Below are 21,606 nucleotides of genomic sequence, written 5' to 3'. Positions count from 1 at the left end.
GAGCCCGCAGCCTCAGCGCTACCTTGCCTCCTGTATAAAGAACCTCATGTTCCGCCACCCGAGCCCTATTCCGGGTACCTAGGTGCATGTAGCCAGTTTCTACTCAATTGCTCACTCGTTTTCAACCTTCAACCATACAGTTATCCTACCGAACAATCCAAAGTAGCGTATGTCACTAACCTCCTCCGCGGAAAAGCAGCTAAATGGTCCACTTCCTTATGGCTAAGCTCCTCCCTAAACTCATTCAATTCCTTTTCCGATGAACTTCATAAAGTGTTCGATCACCACGTTCAGGGCAAAGAAGCCATCCGTCGTCTCCTCACGCTCACGCAGGGCGCTAATTCTGCAGAGGAATATTCCGTAGAGTTCCGGATATTGGCGGGTGAATGTGGGTGGGATGACGCGGCACTTGACGCGGGGGATTTTTTCCAATGGCCTTTCCGACCAGGTCAAGGATGAGCTAGCAGTCCGGGACGAGCCCTCCTCTCTCGAGGATCTTATTGGCCTTTCTATCCGTCTGGATAACAGACTGCGAGAGCGTACATGAGAGAGGTAGGTTCGCTCGCGTGAAAACACTCCCTTTCTGAGCGCTGCGCCGTCAGCTTCACACCCTCCTCCCACACAGTCTTCCGCCTTTCCGTGACTCCCCGTAGCCACTGAAGAGCCCATGCAAGTTGCTAAGACACGATTAGATCCACAGGAGTGTCAGCGTCGTATCGCCCAGCGGCTGTGTATCTACTGCGGTCAAACCGGTCACTTTATTTCCTCATGTCCCCTCCGGCCAAAAGACCAGGCTCACTGCAAGCTGAGAGCGTCGTGGTGAGACAAACCTCCATCCCCTCAAGCTAAATCTCCGCTTCCCCTCATCGACCCCTCGTTTGAACCCCTCTGTGAGGCCCAGGTATTCACCAAATTGTACTACGGAACGCCTACCACCTCATCCGTACCCGAGAGGGGGACGAATGGAAGACCCCTCTCGGAATATTCGAGTATCTGGTCATGCTATTCGGTTTAACCAACGCCCCAGCAGTTTTCCAGACATTTATTACTGACGTCCTCCGGGACATGCTCCACCGGTTCATATTTGTATACCTTGATGACATCCTCATTTTCTCCCACTCCCCCCAAGAACACCGCCTCCATGTACGCCAAGTCATTCAGCGTCTCGTTTAAAGACGGCTATATGTTAAACCTGAAAAGTGCGAATTCCACCTCTCCTCTGTACACTTCCTGGGCTACGTCATCTCCAAAAGTCAACTACAACCCGACCCTGCCAAGATCCAAGCAGTTGCACTACCACCACCCGCAAAGAACTACAACGTTTTCTTGGTATCGCCAATTTCTACCTTCAGTTTATCCGTATTTACAGCAAGGTCGCTATTCCCCTCACTAGCCTCACATCCGCCAGCTCCCTTTCGTTGGACCCTGGCAGCATCCCAGGGATTCAACTGACTCAAGACCCTGTTCACCTGTGCACCCATTCTTCGCCACCCCGACCCTTCCCTCCAGTTCGTGGTGGAGGTTGACGCCTTGGACATGGGGGCAGGTGCTGTCCTCTCACAGCGGGACCCCACGACCCAGAAACTGCATCCCTGTGCCTTTTTTTCCCGTCGTCTGTCCCCTGCCGAGAGGAACTACGATGTCGGCAACCGAGAGCTACCAGCCATTATATGGGCCTTGGAAGAGTGGAGGCACTGGTTGGAGGGGACTGAACAACCATTTATCATTTGGACCAACGCAAGAATCTCGCTTACCTCCGTTCCGCCAAACGCCTTAACACCCGACAAGCTCGCTCGGCTCTCTTCTTGAGCAGGTTTAATTTCAATCTCTCCTTCCGTCCTGGCTCCAAAAACGGCAAACCTGATGCCCTGTCTCGACTTTACTCACCCCCACCAGCCCTAACAAACCGGAACCCATTCTTCCTGCCTCGTGCTTTGTTGGTGCTGCCACTTGGCAAATCGAACTGGCGGTTAAGGAGGCCCAAAAAACTCACCTGGATCCCAAGACTGGGCCTCGAAACCGCCTGTTCGTACCAGATTTTGCACACTCTGACGTTCTTCAGTGGCTCATACCTCCAAACTCACCTGTCATCCTGGCATCACCCGCACCATTCAGTTCATCCAGCAGCATTTCTGGTGGCCCAGCCTTGTTCAAGACACCCGGGAGTTCATCCAACCCTGCTCCGTCTGTGCCCGAGGGAAGTCTTCACACCCGCCCCCAGTTGGGCTGCTGCGTCCATTGCCTATCCCTAGCCACTCTTGGTCCCATATTGCTCTGGACTTCGTTACTGGTCGACCTCCTTCTGAAGGTAGCTCTGTCATTCTCACCATTGTCGATCATTTTTCAAAATCTGTCCATTACATACCTCTCCCCAAGCTACCATCCGCCTTCGAAACTACTGACCTCCTTGTCCAGCATGTCTTTAGACTCCACGGTATTCCCATCGATATTGTCTCTGACAGAGGTCCTCAGTTCTCATCTCTGGTGTGGAAGGAATTCTGTAAAGCGGTGGGCGCAGCAGCCAGCTTGTCATCAGGATATCATCTGCAGACCAACGGCAAGACGGAGCGGGCAAACCAATCCCTGGAATCAGCCCTCCATTGTGTTGCCACACGCAACCCCTCCTCCTGGAGGTCATTCCTCCCGTGGATTGAGTACGCCCAAAACTCCCTCACCAGTTGCTATGGTTACCAACCGCCATTGTTAAAGGAGCAGGAGCGGACAGTGGCAGTCCCCGCAGTCAAAGATCATCTCCAGCGGATCCAGGCTGTATGGAATGACGTCCGTGCGGCATTGACCCGGTCCCCCCCACCCAACAAACAGCTCGCGGACCGTCGTCGCTCCCCGACGCCCGAATACAAGTTGGGCCAATCTGTCTGGCTTTCTTCTCACGACCTCCCACTTCATACTGAATCCCGTAAACTCACTCCCTGTTTCATTAGTCCTTTCCCGATTACCAAAATCATCAATCCCACTTCTGTCCGGTTGAAGCTTCCACTGTCTTTGAAAAATCACCTAACCTTCCACGTCTCGTTGCTTAAGCCTGTCTCCACCTGCGCCTTGAGCCCTCCGGCCGAACCCCATCCACCCCCCTGGATTATTGACAACTATTCGGCATTCACGGTGTCGAGCATCCTCGACGTGAGGCCTAGGGGGAGGGGGTTCCAGTACCTAGTCGACTGGGAAGGGTGTGGGCCGGAGGAGCGGTCGTGGATTTCCCGGAAACTAATACTCGATCATACCCTTTTGGACGACTTCTATGCGGCTCACACAGGCTCTACTCTGAGATCCTCCCAGATGACCGAGCTTCTCACCCTATCTCTAAGGGAGAGCCCGGACACCCCGCAGAGGAAACTCATTTCGGCCGCTTGTATCCTGGATCTTTTTCTTTCGGTCACGAGCTGTGGGTCATAGGTGAGGGTAGGAACGTAGATCGACCGGTAAATCGAGAGCTTCGCCTTCTTTACCACAACGGATCGATACAAAGTCCGCATCACTGCAGACGCTGCACCGATTCGCCTGTCGATCTCCCGTTCCAGTCTTCCCTCACTCGTGAACAAGACCCTAAGATACTTGAACTCCTCCACTTAGGGCAGGAGCTCATCCCCGACCTGGAGAGGGCATGCCACCCTTTTCCGACTGAGGACCATGGTCTCAGATTCTCATCCCAGCCGCTTCACACTCGGCTGCGAAATGCTCCAGTGAGAGTTGGAGGTCACGGCTTGATGAAGCCAACAGAACCACATCGTCTGCAAAAAGCAGAGATGCAATACTGAGGCCACCAAACCGGACCCCCTCTACTCCTCGGCTGCGCCTAAAAAATTCTGTCCATAAAACCTATGAACAGAATCGGTGACAAAGGGCAGCCTTGGCGGAGTCCAACCCTCACCGGAAATGAGTCCGACTTACTGACGGATATGGGGACCAAACTCTGACTCCGATCGTACAGGGACCGAACAGCCCGTATCAGGGGGTTCGGTACCCCATACTCCCGAAGCACCCCCCACAGGATCCCCCGAGGGACACAGTCGAAAGCCTTCTCCAAGTCCACAAAACACATGTAGACTGGTTGGGTGAACTCCCATGCACCCTCGAGGACCCTGCCAAGGGTGTAGAGCTGGTCCGCTGTTCCACGGCCAGGACGAAAACCACACTGCTCCTCCTGAATCTGACATTCGACTTTCCCGACGGACCCTCCTCTCCAGCACCCCTGAATAGACCTTACCAGGGAGGCTGAGGAGTGTGATGCCCCTGTAGCTGGAACACACCCTCCGGTCCCCCTTCTTAAAAAGGGGGACCACTACCCCAGTCTGCCAATCCAGAGGCACTGTCCCCGATGTCCACGCGATGTTGCAGAGGCGTGTCAACCAGGACAGTCCTACAACATCCAGAGCCTTGAGGAACTCCGGGCGAATCTCATCCACCCCAGGGGTCTTGCCACGGAGGAGCTTTTTAACCACCTCGGTGACCTCAACCCCAGAGATAGGAGAGCCCGCCTCAGAGAACCCAGACTCTGCTCCCTCATGGGAAGCCGTGTCGGTGGAATTGAGGAGGTCTTCGAAGTATTCTCCCCACCGGCTCACAACGTCCCGAGTCGAGGTCAGCAGAGCCCCATACCCACTATACATAGTGTTGGTGGTGCACTGCTTCCCCCTCCTGAGACGCCGGATGGTGGACCAGAATTTCCTCGAAGCCGTCCGGAAGTCTTTCTCCATGGCCTCACCGAACTCCTCCCATGCCAGAGTTTTTGCTTCAGCGACCACCAAAGCTGCATTCCGCTTAACCAGCCGGTACCCATAAGCTGCTTCAGGAGTCCCACGGGCGAAAAAGGCCTGATAGGACTCTTTCTTCAGTTTGACGGCATCCCTCACCGTTGGTGTGCACCAACGGGTTCGGGGCTTGCAACCACGACAGGCACCAAACACCTTACGGCCACAGCTCCGGTCGGCCGCCTCAGCAATGGAGGCGCGGAACATGAGCAAAGTTCTGTCTGAGGTGGGAGTTGAAACTCCTTCTGACAGGGGATTCCACCAGACGTTCCCAGCAGACCCTCACAATACGTTTGGGCCTGCCACGTCGGACCGGCATCTTCCCCCACCATCGGAGCCAACTCACCACCAGGTGGTGATCAGTTGACAGCTCCGCCCCTCTCTTTACCCGAGTGTCCAAGACATGCGGTCGCAAGTCCGATGACACGACCACAAAGTCGATCATCGAACTGCGACCTTGGGTGTCCTGGTGCCAAGTGCACATGTGGACACCCTTATGCTTGAACATGGTGTTCGTTATGGACAATCCGTGATGAGCACAGAAGTCCAATAACAGAACACCGCTCGGGTTCTGATCGGGGGGGCCGTTCCTCCCAATCACGCCATTCCAGGTCTCACTGTCATTGCCCACGTGAGCATTGAAGTCCCCCAGCAGAACGATGGAAGCCCCAGTGGGACTGCTCTCCAGCACCCCCTCCAAGGACTCCAAAAAGGGTGGGTACTATGAACTGCTGTTTGGTACATAGGCACAAACAGTCTGGATCCGTCCCCCCCACCCGAAGGCGGAGGGAGGCTACCCTCTCGTCCACCGGGGTGAACCCCAACGTACAGGCGCTGAGCCGGGGAGCAATAAGTATACCCACACCTGCTCGGCGCCTCTCACCGTGGGCAACTCCAGAGTGGAAGAGAGTCCAACCCCTCTCGAGAGGACTGGTACCAGAGCCCAAGTTGTGCGTGGAGGTGAGTCCGACTATATCTAGTCGGAACTTCTCGACCTCACACACCAGCTCGGGCTCCTTCCCTGCCAGAGAGGTGACATTCCACGTCCCTAGAGCCAGCTTTTGTAGCCGGGGATCGGATCGCCAAGGTCCCCGCCTTCGGCCACCGCCCAGCTCGTATTGCACCCAACCCCTATGGCCCCTCCCACAGGTGGTGAGCCCATGGGAAGGGGGACCCACGTTACCCTTTCGGGCTGTGCCCGGCCGGGCCCCATGGGTGCAGGCCCAGCCACCAGGTGCTCGCCTTCGAGCCCCACCTCCAGGCCTGGCTTCAGAGGGGGGCCCCGGTGACCCGCGTCCGGGCAAGGAAAACCTGAATCCATTAATTGTACTCGTCATAGGGTTTTTTTGGAGCCGTGCTTTGTCTGGTCCCTCACCTAGGACCTGTTTGCCATGGGTGACCCTGCCAGGGGCATAAAGCCCCAGACAACTTAGCTCCTAGGATCATTGGGACACACAAACCCCTCCACCACGATAAGGTAACGGCTCAACCTGCCTGTTCCAGGAAATCCTCGCAGAAGTATTGCAGTTACTTTCAGTGGTACCAAGGCCCTTTTACCTCCCGTAAATCACCCTATTCCTCATTCCCTTTTTGACTCCTGTGTCTCCTTGTTCCAGTGTGTTTTCCCCCCGTGTTCCTGATCCATATAATTCCTGCCGCCAAGCCTGCCACCTGTCTACACCACCGCCTGCCAACCCACCTAGGACCACTGCCATTACCTTTCATCAATAAACTATTATAATAAATAAACTATTATCATCCTTTCACATCTGCCTCTGACTGCTCTTGGATCCAGCCACTCTCTATTCGTGTCACATATACTAAAATGGAAGCTATCCCCTGACAGCATAGCTGTCACGTGGTCGACATGTCAGCCGTTTCTGAGAACCTCTGGGTTTGGCATTCAAAATGTGGAGCATAGGACGTGTCTCCAAATTGTGAATTGAGTGTGAATGCTTGTTAATCTAGTATCAGTGGTCAGGAAGCAGACTATAGCATCTCTAACATATCTCGCTGCCGTGTTTTTGTCCACAGCGGGACTCAAACCAGTTCCAAAAACCAAAGTCTTTACAGACAAACTACTGCCGCTATTCTTATACTGTATGTGTAGTTTACATTTGCAGCATCTTCTATTCACATTGACAATAAGGTTAGTTACTTTGCTTCACTTGACCACAGTGCAGAATAAACATCCATCCATCCATCCATCCATTTTCTTCACCGCTTCTCCTCACGCAGGTTGCGGGCTGCTGGAGCCTATGCCAGCCATCTCGGGCAAGAGGTGGGGTACACCCTGAACCGGTCGCCAGCCAATCACAGGGCATAGAAATAAGCAATCATTCACGCTTACATTCATACCTACGGGCAATTTAGAGTTTCCAATTAACCTAGCATGCATGTTTTTGGGATGCGGGAGGAAACCGTAGTGCCCGGAGAAAACCCACCCAGGCACGGGAAGAACATGCAAACTCCACACAGGCGGGGCCGGGATTTGAACCCCGATCCCCAGAACTGTGAGGCAGATGTGCTAACCAGTCGTCCACCGTGAATAAACAATTACACCTTAATGGTGGAAAGAGGACAAAACGCGAATAATTATTATTATTAGTCTGCGATAGATGGACAGTCTCACGATGACAAAGACCTCAGGAAGAGTCGAGTGAAATTGAAAATGTCAGCGCTTTAAGTGTGGACGCTAATCAGACAAGCTGTCATTATAACAGCAAGGTTAATAGCTGTTGGCAGAATCACCTTCAGCCACTGACACGATAATATCCAAGCTACAGGGCCTCACACGCACACACACACACAGACACAAACATGCAGGGTAAATAAATGATTGTTTACGCAAGCACTGACAGAGGATTGATGAGGGATCACCAACATTCATGCATATCCTGCCGTCGCCGTACATGCAGCGTCCCAATCGTGCCATTGAGTAGGGAGGAGGATTTACAAGTCACTCCAGTGGGCTCCATACGTAGACCAAAGCCCTCTTTTGTTCCCCCATCACCTGTTCCAGATTTATGACACCCAATTACAAGCAAGTGTGCTAACAGCATTCCCCATTAGCCTATCAAATGCTTTAGTGCTTGTTCCCTCAATGGGTTATCTGGCCTTTCAGCATGGCCATAGCCAATTTATGCCTCCCCCCGACACCATGTGAACAAAGACCTCCGCGGCTCTGCTTTTTGTTTTGTTGCAATGCTCCCCAAGACAGGTAATTAAAAGGGAAAGAGTTTGTGGTTAATTTGTGAGATAATTATCTAAATTAAACTGCTTTCTCCTCACAAAACGGGCATGGGGGTGTGAAGGGAGGGCATTATCTCCCTCACTCTCTCCCTCGCATGACGAGGGCGGTCACAAGGTATTGTGGTGCCACAGCAACAAAACTGCTAATGACACCTTCTCCTTTCCCTCCTTTTGTTTTCTTCGCTTTGTTTTGCCTACTCCTTTGTTTTATCAGTCTGAGAATTAAATGAAGAGGGAGAAGGGGCTGTTTTACTTCCAGGTGTCTTTGTCCCATCTATGTTGTCTAGTAAAGCCTATAAAATACAAATTCTGCGGATGAGCAATGAAAGTAGGAAAGAAAATCAGATTCAGGAGCATGCCCGCCCTCCATGGTGAATTCCACCAAATATCATCGTCAGAGGGAGCTACATACATGGCATTAGTGGACACAAAGAGCAGAGAGAAGAACATACATATGGACAGGACATATCTTGGCGATATTTAGAATATTTTTTTAAATAGCCGGTACCATGCTCAAGAATCTGACATGGTCATTTGCATGAAAATGCCAGCATGGAGATGCAGCTACTGTCTGTCTGACTCTCTCAGTAACAACCCCCCCTACACACACACACACGCACACACACGCACACACACACACAGACGCACGATGAAGGAATGAACGCTCACTGTCAAATGTGGTGGCACGTTGCCATCAGGCCTGACAGGAAAATAACACTCTTCAAGGAAAATAATACACTCATTCTGCTGTCGGCGCTCACAGACTATGCCTCGCAGACGATGCACATGCGGACGTTTGTGCGTGCATGCGTGCAAATGCGCGCATGTGTGTGTGTGTGTGTGTGTTGTGTGTGTGAATGAGCGCATACGTCTAAAAGCCCTCGTTGCTGCTGTCAACCTGAGTACAAAGGATCACTTTGTATGATTAAGTATGCATCTCTGAAAAACATACTGCACAAAAAGCCCTGCCCCGCTGGCTGCTCCATGCCAATTAATGGATTAAGAAATTATTTCCAGGCGAGCCTTGTTGTGAGACGGCTATGATACGTGGTTGTTGTGGCTCCTGCCAGCCACACAGTCCAATTCTCACTTAACAACCTCGTGTTGACTTCAGTGAGTGACAAGAATTCCATCAGAAACCCTCAAAAGGCATGCTGTCCAGTGTACAATAAGACACTTAATATCAAGTCAAATTAATTTAGTGCATATAACACAAATTATAAATGATCCTTTCCAGCTCAGCAGGTTAAGGACCACGCTCCATATGTGTATGCAGAGGTGTATCTCAATAAATCAGAACATCGTGGAACATTGTTTACCTCAGTAATTCAATTCAAAAAGTGAAAGCAATGTACACAGGATCAGTGGGTGTTTCGGGTCTCAAACATCATACAACCTCTCCTGGGTGCCAAGCCGGGGCATGATCAGGGTGCAAGTTGTGACTGAGTAGCACTACTCCACAGTGCATTCCTCCTCAGCCACAGCCACCATGAGGACTTTTCAGTATGTAGGCAGTATTGCTCTGCCTGATGGCCTGCCCTTTGTGGGCACTTGTAATGCCCAAGAGATAATAAGTCCTCCACCCCTGACTGCTGCAGTCCTGCCAGCTCAACATTCCTGGCTGTCTTCTGTTGGGTCACCTCTTCCATCTGGTCCTCCCATGAAACGGGGAGCTCCAGCATGACTATCTGTGTCGTTACCTTCTGACAGGAGGACCATGTCTGGTCTCACAGATGATATCATCGTGATGAAAGCTGAAGAAAAACAGCCGCCAAGCTTGATACTGCCATCACCATTTTTCACCGTGGCTATGCTGTTCTATGTGCGGTGATGTTTTTGGGTCAAACATACATTGTGGAATTAGGACCAAAAAGTTCATCCTTTTTTTCCTCAGACCATGAAACACAAACCATTTTATTTTTCAAAATGCTTGTTTTTGTAGATTTTAGCGGGCATTTTTTTCTTTAAAAAAAGGTCTGGTTTTTTTTACAAATGTTTTGAAAACATTGTATTATAACCCCATTTCCAATGAAGTTGGGACATTGTGTGAAACATAAATAAGAACAGAATACAATGATTTGCAAATCATGTTCAACCTATATTTAATTCAATACACTACAAAGATAAGATATTTAATGTTCAAACTGATAAACTATTGTTTTTAGCAAATAATCATTAACTGAGAATTTACATCACCTTTTCTTTTAACAACATTCAATAAACATTTGGGAACTGAGGACACTAATTGTTGAAGCTTTGTAGGTGGAATGCTTTCCCATTCTTGCTTGATGTACAGCTTCAGCTGTTCAACAGTCTGGGGTCTCCGTTGTCGTATTTTACCCTTCATAATGCACCACACATTTTCAATGGGAGACAGGTCTGGACTGCAGGCAGGCCAGTCTAGTAGCCGCACTCTTTTACTACGAAGCCACGCTGTTGTAACACGTGCCGAATGTGGTTTGGCATTGTCTTGCTGAAATAAGCAGGGGTGTCCATGAAAAAGACGTTGCTTGGATGGCAGCATATGTTTCTCCAAAACCTGTATGTACCTTTCAGTATTAATGGTGCCTTCACAGATGTGTAAGTGACCCATGCCATTGGCACTAGCACAGCCCCATACCATCACAGATGCTGGCTTTTGAACTTTGCGTCCATAACAGTCCGGATGGTTCTTTTCCTCTTTGGCCCGGAGGACACGACGTCCGCAATTTCCAAAAACAATTTGAAATGTGGACTCGTCGGACCACAGAACATTTTTCCACTTTGCATCAGTTCATCTTAGATGAGCTCGGGCCCAGAGAAGCCGGCGGCGTTTCTGGGTGTTGTTGATGAATGGCTTTTGCTTTGTATAGTAGAGTTTCAAGTTCCACTTACGGATGTAGCGCCGAACTGTATTTACTGACATTGGTTTTTTGAAGTGTTCCTGAGCCCATGTGGTGATATCCTTTACACATTGTCGGTTTTTGATGCAGTGCCGCCTGAGGGATTGAAGGTCACAGGCATTCAATGTTGGTTTTCGGCCTTGCCACTTACATGCAGTGATTTCTCCAGATTCTCTGAACCTTTTGATGATATTATGGACCGAAGATGATGAAATCCCTAAATTCCTTGCAATTGTACATTGAGGAACATTGTCCTTAAACTGTTCGACTATTTGCTCACGTACTTGTTCACAAAGAGGTGAACCTCGCCCCATCTTTGCTTGTAAATGACTGAGCATTTCAGGGAAGCTCCTTTTATACCCAATCATGGCACCCACCTGTTCCCAATTAGCCTGTTCACCTGTGGGATGTTCCAAACGGGTGTTTGATGAGCATTCCTAAAGTTTCTCAGTATTTTTTTGGAACGTGTTGCAGCCATAAAATTCAAAGTTAATGATTATTTGCTAAAAACAATCAAGTTTATCAGTTGGAACATTAAATATATTGTCTTTGTAGTGTATTCAAAATTGAAAATGATTTGCAAATCATTGTATTCTGTTTTTATTTATGTTTAACACAACATCCCAACTTCATTGGAATTGGGGTTGTACATTTGAACAATATGGTATCTTGCCCGGGATGTTGTCACTTGCTTGAGCCACAAAGATGCTATGATAAAGATTTGGTGGGAGGAGCACAGAAACGAGGATATAAACTTGCAGCTGATGAAGAACAAATTTTTTTTTCAATTGTTCAGCGTCTGGTAGCTGACTATTTAGCACATCTGCCTCACAGTTCTGAGGAACTGGGTTAAAATCCGGCCTCGCCTGTGTTGAGTTTGCATGTTGTCCCCGTGCCTGCATGGGTGATCTCCGGGCACACCGGTTTCCTCCCATTCATCCATCCATTTTCTACCGCTTATTCGAGGTCGGGTCGCGGGGGCAGTAGCTTTAGCAGGGACGCCCAGACTTCCCTCTCCCCAGCCACTTCATCCATCTCTTCCGGGGGGATCCCGAGGCGTTCCCAGGCCAGCCGAAGGACGTAGTCTCTCCAGTGTGTCCTGGGTCGTCTCCGGGGTCTCCTCCCGGTGGGACGTGCCCGGAACATCTGACCAGGGAGACGTCCGGGAGGCATCCGAATCAGATGCCCCAGCCACCTCATCTGGCTCCTCTCGATGTGAAGGAGCAGCGGCTCTACTCTGAGATCCTCCCGGATGACTGAGCTTCTCACCCTCTCTCTAAGGGAGAGCCCGGACACCCTGCGGAGGAAACTCATTTCAGCCGCTTGTATCCGGGATCTTGTTCTTTCGGCCACGACCCACAGCTCGTGACCATAGGTGAGGGTCGGAACGTAGATCGACCGGTAAATCGAGAGCTTCGCCTTTCGGCTTAGCTCCTCTACCACAACGGATCGATACAAAGTCCACATCACTGCAGACGCCGCACAGATCCGCCTGTCGATCTCCCGTTCCATTCTTCCCTCACTCGTGAACAAGACCCCAAGATACTTGAACTCCTCCACTTGGGGCAGGATCTCATCCCCGACCTGGAGAGGGCACGCCACCCTTTTCCAACCGAGGACCATGGTCTCAGATTTGGAGGTGCTGATTCTCATCCCAGCCGCTTCACAATCGGCTGCGAATTGCTTCAGTGAGAGTTGGAGGTCACGGCTTGATGAAGCCAACAGAACCACATCATCTGCAAAAAGCAGAGATGCAATACTGAGGCCACCAAACCGGACCCCCTCTACGCCTCGGCTGCGCCTAGAAATTCTGCCCATAAAAGTTATGAACAGAATCGGTGACAAAGGGCAGCCTTGGCGGAGTCCAACCCTCACTGGAAACGAGTCCGACTTACTGCCGGATATGCGGACCAAACTCTGACTCCGGTCGTACAAGGACCGAACAGCCCGTATCAGGGGGTTCGGTACCCCATACTCCCGAAGCACCCCCCACAGGACCCCCCACAGGACCCTCCGAGGGACACGGTCGAACGCCTTCTCCAAGTCCACAAACACATGTAGACTGGTTGGGCGAACTCCCATGCACCCTCGAGGACCCTGCCAAGTGTATAGACCTGGTCCACTGTTCCACGGTTTCCTCCCATGATCAAAAAACATGCTTGGTAGGTTAACTGAAGACTCTAAATTGTCCGTAGGTGTGAATGTGAGCGTGAATGCTTGTCTATATGTGCCCTGCGATTGGTTAGCGGGATGTACCCCACCTCTCACTCGAAGCTGAGACAGACGCCAGCACACCCACGACGCTAGTGTGGATAAGCGGTGCAGAAAATGTATGGATGGAATTTTTCAGCGTTATTCAACTATTTGCCCAACAAGTGTTTGTAATACTATACAAGAGCATAAGCAGAGGACTAATTAAGCTCCAAAAATTGTGAAAATTGGGAGAGAGGTGTCAGTTGATTTCATGAGCACATCGTAATCGTGTATCCCCTCGTAATACAAATTTAACAAGTTTATAATATAAATAAAATACCTTGAATGATACAATACACACAAGGGATAGATTTTCTTTTTTCATTTCTTTAAAAAAAAAAAAAAGTTGGAAATGGGACCAAAAAATAATACACTTGCAGGCCATTCATTCTTAGTGACTTAGTGGCTGCTTAAACCAGCCATCTAATGACATTAGGTGGCCTACGGTTGATTTTGAAGACAACAACAAAGGTATGCAGCTTCATGGCAATGTGCTTGAAGCAAATTGACAAAAAAAAATGAAAAATCAAGCTGTATTTACCATTCTAATTTAAGGGTGAGAGCGACAGCTCAGTGCTGCAGGCCTGTGTTTAGCACACAGTGGATGAATGCAGAAATCATATCCATCACATTAACACACTTTGATAGCAGCACGGCACTTTGAGGCAGCTTAGTCCACAGGAAGGCTCTCAAATCCCACCATCACTGGCATTTGAAATGCTGCACGTCACTTATGTCTTCAGCTTTATTTATAGAAACTATTTCAGTGCTCTGGTGTGGGTGGCAGATGTTGTTGTCTTTCGTAATTCTTCAGTAAGGCTGTTTATTTTTGGCTTGCTTGCCCTTGGCTTTTTCCTCTTCTATCAAACATTGGATTTGAAAATTGACGTGACGACACCATTTGTTGAACTTTAAATATCCAACACAAATAACTGAAGCTGTACGAGTAAACCAGTTAGGTATGAAACGGTTTATAGTTCTACGGAAAAACCGTGATAAAATAATTAGTATTACTGTCTCTAATTGTAATTGTCATGAAAAACATATTTAGCTCCTCTGAGAATAAACGGCTCTGCAGCAAGCTCCTCTTTGATGCAACGTCTTCTCAGTTAGTGCAACCTATTAGCGATAGCATCGGCTGCTAACATAGGACAAAGGAAGGTATTATATATATATGTTCCCACCATGGTCAAAAATCATTTTGGTGACCACAGGTGAAATTTAAACAGATTAGACCGTTCTTCGATTTGGTAACGCTAGCGTCTTATTTTATTTTATGTGTTGAGGTCTTGCTTTTGCAGTGAACTCGTCTATTTGCTGGTGTTTTGTTGCCTGCTACGTTCCCAAGATAATTACTGAAGATGCAAACAAATGCTAGTTTCCTATTTGGTGTTTATTTGTGCCGCTTTATTCACATCACATTGTTGTGACCATTTAGAGAAGTTTGATCAATGTCATATGGTTTATTGTAATACATTTCAGTGGTCATTTTTTAGTAGCTTGAGTTTTCCTGAGACATGCGAATGCCATTGAAATCCACATAGAAAACATCTCACACTCCAAATGTGAAATCAACCTCCATAGCGGATACGGAAGTTAAATATCGCCTTATTGTTGATGACGTGGCCACCGCTTCATTCATTTCCAGGAGTCTCTTTCACGTCGTATGGTGGATATTGTAACTGCCTCCAAACTTCAAGTGCCAGCACGCTTTGGTTTAACTTGTGTGAGAAAGCATCAAATTTCTCAGGGGAAAAAAAAGGAAGAAAGCAAATGCAAACAGTAAACAAAAAAGCAACTTGTGTTGAACTTCCATGTGAAAAGATGAACTACTTACGAAGAAGAACCTGCTGCTATAGATAAATCAAGCCATCCACTTCTTATTCTTCTCTTATTCTGATCAGGGTTGACCCCGGGTGAAAAAGGCAGACTGCACTGAAATTGGTTCCCATCGATAACTGTGCACAGGACATGAAGGGACAAACAGCTGTCCACACTGACATTCACACTGTCGTATAGGGAATTGATATTAGATCATAGGGAATTGATATTAGATCAATCACACGAGCATTATAACAACATTAAACTTAATTATAAGTATATTATAGTTAGATATATTACATTTATAAGGACAATGAATTGATCGCCTATTCGACTTTCAATAACCTATGCTAACGCAGTCGTAAAGTCACAATTACAGTAAATATTTGTATGAAAAACACTTCTATGCTATTAAGTATGAAACAATCTAATGAGAATGTATGGCCTACTGCAGTAACTGAGCCTTTTAAATTCATTACAATTCTGCTCTAAATATATCCTTACTGTGTTTATTCGGATTATGATATATCAGAATTAACCCTAAACATACGTAAATGTTATACTAAACCACAAAGTTGGGGCTTTAGGTGGAGCTCAAGCGCCCTCTTGTGGTGATTTTGGATAGACACGCACAAACCCTGAAATATAGCCTAGTTTTCAAAGCCTTACAACTATAATAATAATAATAATAAATCTGATACGTTAAGCCATTTCAACGTTCTCGGGCTCTGAGAAATTTAGGAAATTGTCTTCTGATGGTATCTAGATTAAGGACTAAACGAGGTGAGGCTTTGTTTCAATTTTACGCTGATCAAATCTGAAACAGTGTCCTAGATGTGAGACGGGCCTCAACTTTTTAACAACGTTCAAATCCAGATTGAAAAGCAATCTATTTAGCTGTGCATATGACAACTAAAAATATTTTACCTGCACTCCTTGCTTTTAAATTGATTAATTATTGACTAATTGGGTGTTTTATTGAAATATTTTATTTGCCTTCTTGTAATTTTATGTAGTTGCAAAGCACTTTGAATTGCCTCGTATACGAATGGTGCTCTTTAAAAGTAAACCTGCCTTGCCTTATTTTAGCAATTCAAGCTATTCGCAAGAAGGGCCCAGCGGGGAGATCCAGAGTTGCCGCCGCGCACACAGCCGAGACCATCACCATGGCATGAGAGATGGCACGCGGAGGAGTCTGATCCCACTGAATTGTTGGTTAGGCGCTGCTGCCATCTATCGGATATTTTAAGCCCTACAGGCGCTGGTGCTTCCTATCGGTCCAAAAGTCCATGGATCTATTTTCTCTAGCGAATGTCCCCATTTGGTGCTGCCCCATCAAACTTGCTGTCTCCGAGTTAATGAGTTTTGTTGTTGTTGTTGTTGTTGTTTTGTGTCACTTCAAATATTTGATAAGCTTATTACAAATGTTGTCCCTGTGCACTAGATCATTTCAAATGTGTTGTTGTGGCGTCGTTTACGCCTAGGCATCATCATCATCCCCCATCATCAAACATTTGTTGAGTAAGCAGGTTGCCCCCCCCCCAAAAAAAAAAGAAAAGAAATACACAAAATAATAAAAACTGTGGAAAAAATTTAAATATTTTGAAAAAAAAATGGGGGGGGGGGAAATCTGCGGATAGGTGAATACGTGGGTGCCAAACCGAGCATGAGGGGGACACTGTAATTGACAAACCAGTTGTAGTCGCCTGGGACTTTCTGCTATTAGCTCGGGGCCAGAGCAACCTAATTGTCACGACCTGCAGTAGTGAAGACTTACTTTCTTGGAAATCTTTCTTATGTACATCCTTCGTTCTCTCCTCATGCTGCTTTGAGTCAACCCTGTATTGTGAAGTTCCTGGCTGTGTTTACATTGAGAAGGAACATCTTATCATTCATTGTGAAGCGAGGGTCAACCTCCTGGCTATTTATATAAAGATGAAAGAGGCTATAGAGTGAACGTTATGCATGAATACACACCATGAAACAGGAGCGGAGCCCATTCACTTATACTGTAGTTGTAATCAGTGGATAATAAATATCATATTAGACTAAATCACTCCTCCCCACATATTGAACTGTAGGAATCAGAATGGATGAGTAGAGCGAGTAACAAGGGACCGACGTGTAAGGAAAATGTGAGTCTAAAGGGTTTCACAGAATAAAGCCATTTGAATCATATGGAACTCGATATTTCAAACATTCTAAATTCTAAACATTTCAGTCAAGGTGCATCATATAAGACTTATTTAACTTTACATTTTAATTAGGAGAATAATCATTAGAAAGTGGAGAGAGCTAAGAGATAAATAGAACCAAATAACCTATCCCAGATATTAATATGACTTTATTATTTAATTTAAAAGTAATTGAGTCATATTTTTCTCCAACCATTTTAGTTACATGTGCGCCCAAACTATAATCTCTGTTACTCCAAAAGTATTTTGGAGATGTTATTGTGTTTTGAGCCAAAGTCATGTCATCCTGTTATCCTCTATATTAATCAGTTATAAATTTATTATGTTTCAATGTATTTCGAAGGGGAGGAACTTACAGTATTGCAGTGATGTCAATCGGAAAAGGCACTCCTCAGCATGTGTGTCACAACAGTGATAGACCGATTTGCCACCCTTAAAAAACACAGGGCATTTGTTGATGCTTCCACCCCCACCAAGTAGCTGGCGATTGCAGCTGTTAATTTGATTTTGACTACATTGTTAACTCCTTGAAGGAAAATTATTCTCTGTAATTATTGTTAATCCGGTATATGTGCAACCAAGCTACTTCCACATTCGCCAAAACGGGTCTGAGCACTTCCTCCCGCTTGGGGTGAATGGCAAATGGGGCCATGACAAACCCACCGTAGGAACTTTAAATGTCTACATTGTCTTTTTTTTTTTGTAACACAAGATGTCATCACAGAGCCACCAAAGATTACAATAGTAGATGTTTAGTCTTCGTTCGTGTATATGTATATCATATCAAATTTGCATAACTAAAGGATATACTTTACATGTATTTAACTTTTGTCTGAGCACACCAACCATATAAGAGAACAAAATTTGAGCAAATTTGGCTTCAAACAATCATGTAGTTATGCTCATAGCATACATGGGAAATCACATCATCTGTGTTCCGGGTTTGGTCACATGACATTATGCATATACCGGATTGAAAATGATGGTCTTTGATGACAACACAGTGACCTTTTTTTTGCATACACTGTAACAATGTGTAATTTTGATTCCTATTTTTGGGGTTAATGCTGTAAACATACAGTATTTTCTGTGTTAGTTAGTTAGCTCTCTCAATGCCACGAGGCACATTAGGCCATAATTGCGTTTTCAGTCATCTGTAGTTTTTTACGACAGCAGGTGATTGGCCCATTGCCCAACCCCAGCACCTGGTATTCCTAAACGGTCTCCCATCCAAGTACTAAACAGGACAGACCCTGCTTAGCTTCCGAGATCGGGCAGCATGTGGGGATCGAGTCAGCTGTGTTTGTGTACTGTATTAAAAAAACAGACTGAAATAGCAGTACAACTCTAATGGTGAGTGAACTTTTACTCAGTATTGTTTTAAAAATCTGTCCAAAAACATGAAAAGGCAATTTCTCAATCTTCGTTAGTTTGTGAAATTTTGTGCTCGCTCACTAGGTTCACTCACATCCTGTGCATCTCCTGGGGACTCAGCCCCCCCCCCCCCCCCCCCCCATATCCATAAAACCTAATGACGTCACCTGTTAGTTACAGATGTCTGCACCTCTGATGAATGAAATGTCGAGGTTGAATTGCAGCTGCTTTAACGAGCCCTTTTTGGCTTATTCTGAACCCTTTCTTCAATGTGTGTAGGAGCATGGTTTTAGATTTGCTCCATGATGAGTTGTGAACTTGATATAACATTGACTTGACTTGCTTGTATATCAGTATGGATGAGAACACAGATCTAAATGAGCGCAACATGTGACATGCACATCTCATAAACAACAAGGCCAGGCATATGAAAGGCTTTTCAACTGGACAAGAACTATCCAAAGAGTCACACTTACCAAATCCACGTCTGTTGACATCCGTATCAAATGTAAACAGCGCTCCTTCTAACTTTGACTTGATATGAAATTTCCACTACGAATGACAGAGAATGACAACATCCTCACTCACTTTCCTTCATGTGAAATTATGACTGAAGTTCCTTCTGAAGAAACGTCCAAGAATCTTTGACTTTAAAGGGTCCTCCACAGTGCTCAAAGCTTCTGCTTTCTTCCCATCACGTTTGCTCTCACCAACTGAATCCCATGTTAACCCCTCATGCATGTGTGTCTTGTTGTTTTCACCTGTCATCTTGTGTGTGTGTGTGTCTTTTTCATTGTCTTCCAGGAGGAACAAGGGCCAGATGAAACATATCCTGGGTTGATCATATGTGTTAGGAAAAATGCGCATGTCTCAGGAGTTCCAAGCAAGTGATCCATGGACCTGGTGGTAGCCTAAGAAAACCCTGCTGAACTTTTCTTGACAGAGGAAGAAAGTGTTCTAAGGTTCAAGAAGCTGAAGGAAAGAGTGGTCCTGTCGTCTCTCAGCTGGGAGGATGAATGGGAAGTCTTCCTCTGCCTCCTTTTATACTCTCCTCTCTTCCTCGGCCACCACGCTTCGCTTCAGTCTGAGCGTGCGCGTGTGTGTGTGTGTGTGTGTGTGCGTGTGTGTGTGTGTGTGTGCAGGCGCGCAAAGACCTCTTTCAGAGCGGCACGAATATATTATATCCCAAACAAAAGGAGACGGCTTATTGTTTATGAATTACTAGTCTTACAAAGCCAACAAAGGGCCCCATTTTCATAAAAAACTCAATTTTCATTTCAGCTCCATTTGATTAGCAGAGCAAAAGAAAATAAAAAGGCCCACTCAGTCACAGAACCCCAGAGGGATTTTTTTCTTCCTTCCTGCACTCATTCAAAGCCACTGAAAAGGTTTCCTTTTGGCTTTCTTTGCAAAGATGACATCAATTTGGCTTTTGGGAGTCAACCAATGACGGAAAAAATTATTGCTAGGCTACTTTGTACAATAATTAGAGAAAGAAGAGAATCCAATGTTGTCTTTATAATGTCTTTTTTCAGTTCCTGCTGGAGAAAATTGCAGTGGTTGGAAATTAATGGCATGTTTTTAAAGGGGATGACAGAGAGTGAAGAGGAAAACAATGTGGAGTAGGCCGACAGAAATGATCAGCAGCTATTGAATATGGTGAGGAGACCACTCCACAGGCCAAGCGATCCAGGAGTCAGATATTTCAAAGAAATAGTGGTACTTTTTGGCACCCAGTGGAACAAGTTGACTTTTTCATTCTTTGTTGTTGTTGTTTTTCTGTCCTGTGAGATTTTGGCAGGAGACAAAAAGTAAGCTAATCAATGTTTTTTATTTTGTCCTGTGGGATGAAAAATTTGGAAGGAGACAAAAGGTGAGCCAATCAATTCCTCCACTTGCTGTTGCGAAAAGCTTTGACATTTGAGCTTTGCAGGCGGCATCTGCAAATTTATATGCCATTCATTGTTGCGAGACTCTGTATCAAAGGCTGTAAAAGGCCTTGTCAATTTAGTCAGGATAACTCAACAAAGACGCCTTTCTTCTCTCTTCCCCAGTTGTTATCGCAACAATGCTCTTCACCAGCGCAGTGCCAAACGCTCCCGTCGGCTGCGGTCGTGTGACGTTATTGATCGCATTGATAACAGACATCTACCATGGAAACCATCGAACTGTCGGTGATGGTCTTTGAGACAGCCATTGTCTTCACAGACGCTGACAACAATGAACTGCAGCTATCTCACTCCTGTTGATGTTAAAAATGAACTTTTGAAACTGCTGAACTGAGGAGGATAGTCACTGACGGTGCAATGGTTCACTCACCTGACTTCCATGCAGGCAGTGTAGCTTCAGTTCCCACTCAGTGATTGTGTCCTGTGATTGACTGGCAATTAGTCCAGAGTGGAGTCTGCCTTTCACCCCAAAGTCAGAAAATTGAGGTTACAATACCTTTGGGACACTTTTTACCTCTCAGAGGGCACTTTTTCCCCCTCCGAAACCAATCGTCGGAACGGTGCTGCTGATCTAACTTTTTCAAGGCCACCTTTGCCGCTCTGAGGGCACTTATGGCTGCTCCGAGGCACTTTTTTTCCACTCCGAGGGCACTTTTGATACACACAAGGGGCACTCACGCTAAAAAAGGGGCACAGAGGTTAAAAAGTGTGTGTGTGTTTTGTTTTGTTTTTTGCAAATTTGCTGTCATTTAAAATTTTATGACTGCAACACATTTCAAAAAAAGTTACAACTGGAGAAACAAAAGATTGAGAAAGTTGAGGAATGCTTTAAAAAACACCTAGTTGGAACATTGCAGAGGTGAACAGGTTAATTGGTTAATTGATTGTGTATAAGAGGAGCACTGGCTTCTATGGGCCTAAGCTCATCTGAGATGGACTAGTGCAAAGTGGAAAAGTGCTGTGTGGTTTGACAAGTCCACATTTCCAATTGTTTTGGGAAATCATGAATGTCGCATCTTCCGGGCCAAAGAGAAAAAGGACCATCAGTGACTGTGATCAGCGCAAAGTTCAAAAGCCAGCATCTGTGATGGTATGTTATTTATGTACAACC

The 21,606-nt window shown here is 46.6% G+C and overlaps 1 long non-coding RNA gene across 1 annotated transcript in view; it reads right to left on the bottom strand.

Annotated features, from left to right (window-relative positions):
* LOC133489930 (uncharacterized) overlaps positions 1–21,606 on the bottom strand; it is a 101,753-nt gene that overhangs the window by 76,704 nt on the left and 3,443 nt on the right. The window contains exon 2 of the long non-coding RNA XR_009792053.1: positions 19,023–20,954. This is a non-coding gene — a long non-coding RNA (uncharacterized LOC133489930). The remainder of the gene's footprint in view (positions 1–19,022; positions 20,955–21,606) is intronic.

Source organism: Phyllopteryx taeniolatus, chromosome 1, assembly GCF_024500385.1.
Source record: "Phyllopteryx taeniolatus isolate TA_2022b chromosome 1, UOR_Ptae_1.2, whole genome shotgun sequence".
Taxonomy (NCBI): domain Eukaryota; kingdom Metazoa; phylum Chordata; class Actinopteri; order Syngnathiformes; family Syngnathidae; genus Phyllopteryx; species Phyllopteryx taeniolatus.
The sequence above is the reverse complement of the archived record's forward strand: the minus strand, read 5'-3'. Positions and strand labels throughout refer to the sequence as shown.